The 5756-nt window shown below is 40.8% G+C and overlaps 1 pseudogene; it reads left to right on the top strand.

The window, feature by feature from the left end:
- Positions 1–745: 745 nt before the first annotated feature.
- On the top strand, positions 746–2628 carry LOC123039259 (monooxygenase 1-like; annotated as a pseudogene).
- The last annotated feature ends 3128 nt before the right edge of the window (positions 2629–5756 follow it).

Raw genomic sequence — 5756 nt, 5'->3', positions numbered from 1 at the left:
AAACTTGAAATCCAAGGTGGATGCCCATGCTCTCCGGAGTTTAAAATTTCAAATCCAGGTTATATCTTTCTTGGGAAAAGGATAGAGAGTACGGCAAGACGGGGCAGAGGGGACCTGCGTGTGGAAGCCGGGCGTGGCCAGTGGCCGGGGGAAGTGTGTCCGCCGGAGCTGGGGAGAGCAAGGCGCGCGGCGGGCCACCTCAGAGAGAGAGAGAGTGAGAGCATCCGGGACGTCGGCCATAGAGAGCAGCTTTTCTTCGGTAAATATTACTGTATTATTGACTTGTACTCCCTCTGTAAACTAATATAAGAGTGTTTAGATCATTATTTTAGTGATCTAAACGCTCTTATATTAGTTTACGGAGGGAGTACTGTTTAGTTGGAGCCATTTGGCTTTGATGATTAGAAGTAAATATCCAAGTAAGTTATGGACTATGTAGCCTGTTCTTGGATCCGTAATAGTGGAGAACGCTTTTGCCTCGTGCTGGCTTTGGCACTGCATTCAATCAAATTGGATCATGACTTAAGATTGGTAGCTTTATGTCAGTAGCGGAATCCTTTGAGATGGCGACAACCTATGGTCACAGGCTCACCGCGGTCGATCCGTAATTGATCTGATCAAGGAACCATACAATTTCCCTCATTTTTGCATCATTCACAGCTAGTCTGAAGCTGTGCCGCACTACGGACTGTCCACTGCCCACCGACGGAACTCCATTAATTTTCTTGATTCGCTTGCAGCTTGTATGGCAGCCACGAAGGAGATGGCAACCGGAGAAGAGGAACTTCACGGCGTTCTAATCGTCGGCGGATGAATCTGTGGCCTCGCAACTGCGCTTGCTCTTCACATGTATGATCCTCTTACTCAATGAGATTAGGAATAGTGTTGGAGCATTTCAGTAGCTCAGCCGAAAATGTCAAATGCAGAAAAGGTATAGACAGCCTTCTTCTCGAGAAGGCAGAGAGCTTGAGGGCAACGGGGGCAGGAATCAGCATAAAAGTCAATTGATGGCGTGCGCTTGAGCAGCTGAAGGTTGGCGAGGAGCTGCGGAAACTGGCCGTAAATCTTACTGGGTATGTCTGAGCCTGGTTGATGTTGCTTCTTGCTCTTGCTGTGAACTTTTAACTACTGCAGTCGTCAGTTATGGCATACAATGGCCGTGTTTGACAGGCACAGTGTTATCCAGCAGAAATTATGTTTCTAAGCTATTGCTTGCTCCGTTGTTTTCATGTTGATAACTCTGGTTTTACTGCTGTAGAATGGATAAGAAGACCATTCATGATGATAGGGTGATTAATAAGGTATCATACAGGTGAGTACGGACATGACAACACTATTTTGACTAGCCAGCACCCGCGGAGCTACATGTAGTTCAGGAGGGGCTACTGCTCCCAACCTCACAAACTAGACATCTGTAAATCCAACTACAAGCTACTGCTACATAATGGTTTTGTGTCTCTGAATGCTCTGTTCGCTTCAAGTGTAGGAGTGAATGCCGGTGCTTGAAAAGAAGCGACCTTGTGGAAACGCTGGCCAGGCATTTACCAGGAGGATGTATCCGCTTCGGATGCCAGGTCGAAGCAATTTCCCTCGACGCCGCTACCCGCTGCCCAATCGTCTCAACGAACGACGGCTCAACCATCAGAGCAAAGGTGGTAATCGGCTGCGATGGAGCAAACTCAGTGGTGGCCAAGTTCTTGGGCCTGAAGCCGCCGAGGTTCCTGCCTATGTGGGCAGCACGGGCCATGACCACCATTCCACAAGGGCACGGCTTCAGGAACCGCTTCCTGCACCAAGTCGCAGAGGGCATAAGCTTTCGGCTCGTGCCCATGGATGACAAGACCGTCTACTTCTCTGCAATCCAGTGCCGACCTCCCAAAGGTACGGCCACGTTTCTCCTTCTCTTGCCTAACTAAGACGGGAATTAAGAGACTAGTTACTCATCTCTTCTGACATTGTTGGGTTTCAGAGCGCACCAACATCAGGGACCCCGAGCTCATCCGGCAGGCGGCCCTGCAGGCAATGCAGAGGTACCCTGAGGACGTCCTCGACGTGGTGCGAAGCTGCGACCTGTCATCCATGAGCCTGACGCAGCTCTGCTACCGGCCGCCGTGGCACCTGGTCCTCCAGCCGTTCCAGGAGGGCACGGTGACTGTCGCCGGCGACGCCATGCACGCCATGGGGCCTTTCATCGGGCAGGGCGGCTCGTCCAGCCTCGAGGACGCCGTCGTGGTCGCCCGGTAATTGGCCCGAACGGCGTCCGCCGCTCGCGATGGTGACCACAGCCCGGCTAAGAGCGTCGAGGAGGCACTCGGGTCGTACGTGCAGGAGAGGAAGGCGAGGATCCTGAGGCTGTCCGTGCAGGCGTTCCTCAACGGACAACTCATCGTCGCGTCGTCCAAGCTCATGAAGGTGTTGATCAGAGCTGCCCTGGCGCTTCTCTTCACAGGAAATTCAGACAGCCACAGCGACTTCGACTGCGGTTCCATACAGTACGCTACAATTATGGGACACATCATTCAGACAAGTTTACGCGAAACAGTTTCCATTTGTTTGCTGATGCATCACTACTCTCATCAACTATATGTACAACAGATTGCTTTTTCACTTCAGCTATATGTAAGTTGACAGATTTTTAAATTTGGGTCAATCAATTTTTCTGACCGTTGATTGCTGCTCCAAGATGTGTGCTGATTGTTTTTTCTATTCTGTGTTGTCCAGTATTGGGCTGAGCTTTTTTTGACCGTTGATTGCTGCTCCAAGACGCAAATTTTGTTATTGTTTGTTTTAAGTTTTGTTCCATTTTATTGATTTTTCTTAAAGGGTAACACCAATGTCACTAATTCATTCTTCCTTAGAAAATCTCATTATCTTGATTATGCTTTAGTTTCTATTTCATTTTTTTCTTCTAAAAGGGCAATACCAAAGACACTAATTCATTCTTTCTTATGAAATTTCATTATTTCAATTCTGATTTAGTTTTTATTTCATTTGGTAATACCAATGCAACTAAGTCATTCCTTCTTAGGAAACTACGTTTTTATGAAAATTTCAATATTATATAATTATTCTTACATATTATAAAAAAGCATAATTTCTATATCAATTGTGTGCAAATTTTGTCATTATCTGTTTTATTATTTTCCAGTTTACTTCTTCTTAAAGGGTAATACCAGTGTCATTAATTAATTCTTTCTTCTAAAACATCATCAAATTGATTATGTTTTAGTTTTTATTTCATTTTATTTTTTTCTTAACGGGTAATACAAAAAGGCACTATTTCATTCTTTCATAGAAAACCTCATTATTTTGTTTTTTTAGTTTATTTTATTTTCTTTCTTCTTCAATGGAAACACCAATGCCATAAATTCATCCTTTTTTAAAAAAAATCCACTATTATATGCTTATTCTTGCATATTGTAAAAAAACACAATTTCTGTGTAAATTGTGTGCAATTTTTTATCATTATTTTTTTAATTTTTTTCAGTGTGTTTCTTCTGAAAGGGTAATACCAATGCCACTAATTCATTTTTCCTTAAAAAATTCATTACTCTGATGTGTTTTAGTTTTAGTTTATTTTTATTTGTATGGGAAATACCAATGCCACTAATTCATTCATTTTTAGGAAAGTTTTTCTTGCGAAATTGTGATATCGCTTATTCTTGCATATTATTAAAAGAGTAATTTCTTGGTAAACTATGTGCACATTTTTGTCATTATTTGTTTTATAATTAAATTATTTCTTATAAAACATATCATTTTGATTTTTTCCAAAAAATATTTTCTTTCTTCTTAAAGGGTAATACCAAAGCCACTAATTCACTTTTTCTTTTAAAAAATCGTTATTTTTTATTTCTTTATTAGTTGTATTACCAATGCCACTAATTCATTCCTTTTGAGGAGACTTTTTTTTTGAAAAATCCACTATTATATGTTCTTCTTGCATATTATATAAATGCACAATTTTCTGTTTAAACTGTGTGGAATTTTTTTTCATTTTCTTTCTTTCTAAAGGGTAATTCCAATGCCACTAATTCATTCTTTCTTGAAAAACGTTTTTTTTTTGTGCAAGCATACACACAAGTACTGAACTATATGTGTGTAGTAGAATGAAAAAAAATACACTACTATATGCTCATTCTTTTAATATTCCAAGAAGTGCAATTTGAGTGCAAGTTTTCAAGTTTTTTTATTTTCTTTCTTCTTAAAGGGTCTCATTCTTCCTTAGGAAACTTCAATATTGTGTTTTTTTTTGTTCTATTTTCTTTCTTTTGAAAGGGCTTTCTTCTTCCTTAGAAAACTACTTCGTTTTTTAGTATGTGTCTGTTTCTTTTTGCGGGGTATATATCTTTATTAATTGATACTTACCTGACTTAGATACTATACTTTTGTAGATATGATTTTTAGCTTAAAAACTATACTATTGTAGATATGATTTTTAGCACATTCGTGTATCTATAGAGTAGGTTGTGCTTTGTTCATGCTACCGATGCATGCTGCTGACCTGACCACATACTGATACATTCGTGTATCTATAGAGTAGGTTCTGTAGTAGTTTAGCCTATGTATGGTGCGGCATGCGACCACACGAGAGCGACGCAGCCACCCACTGCTCCATCGGACTGCCCCTTTTCTGCATGGGCTGGGCGGTGGGCTGCTTTTGCCCTCGGGTAGCTCGCCAGTAGCTAGCCGGTTGTTTGCGAAAAATGACTGACCCAAATTTAAAATTCAGTCAACTTATCTCTAGCCACTCACTTACTTTTTTCCGCGATAATAAATGTACCACGGATTAATTTGAGGCTGGTCATAGTGAGGAGTAACTTATACTCCATCTGGTCCTTTTTACTCTGTGAATTTGATTTGAGTCAGTTTGACCAATTTTATACTCCCTCCATTCCTATATATAAGGTGTATAGTTTTTGGCACGAAAATTAAAGAATGCATGTCGGGGAAAAATTTCATAAATTTTGGGCGAGATTACACCTGACTAATTGACATGAGAAAATATAGGAGCTTGCCTAATATAAGGAAATGTAATCGAATCCCTAAAAAAGTTATCCAAACGAGTGGTGCAACGCAATACACCTTATATTTCAGACTTTTTCTCAAAAATCTATACACCTTATATCAAGGAACAGAGGGAGTATTAAAAATATCAACATCTACAATATCAAATACATGTACTGTGAAACTACATTTCATAATGAATCTAACAGTAATGATTTGGTATTGTGAATGTTGATACCTTTTTTGATAAGTTTGGTCAAGCTAGAGATATTTTGACTTCGGACAGAACTTATATGTAGACTAAAAAGAATCGAAGGGAGTACATGACACTAGTCTAAGTTACTACTTTTATAGTGCAAAGTAACATAGTAGTAGTGTTATAGATTGCTTCATTTATTAACTTGTAGACATAGGAGCGAAGTCGGGATAAAAGATCGTCGGGTTCAACACAAACAAGTAGCACTAATGTATGCCCTAAAAACATAAAGTAGCGATAATATATGACTAAAAATAAGGGAGCAATAATATGCGTCCTGTCGTTGTTGAAGAAGACAAAACATAGCAATAATATGCGTCCGATCGTTGCGACTTCGCTGAAGCGACGCGCGCACGGGCTGGCCCAATCATGTCGCTCTGAGCGAAAAATTGAAAAAGGAAGAAGCGCACACCTCCGACAGGACGCGCACACGGGCCGGCCCAATCATGTCGTTGTGAGCGAAAAATCGAAAAAGGAAGAAATGCATGCTCGG

Source organism: Triticum aestivum, chromosome 2B, assembly GCF_018294505.1.
Source record: "Triticum aestivum cultivar Chinese Spring chromosome 2B, IWGSC CS RefSeq v2.1, whole genome shotgun sequence".
Lineage (NCBI taxonomy): Eukaryota > Viridiplantae > Streptophyta > Magnoliopsida > Poales > Poaceae > Triticum > Triticum aestivum.
The sequence above is the reverse complement of the archived record's forward strand: the minus strand, read 5'-3'. Positions and strand labels throughout refer to the sequence as shown.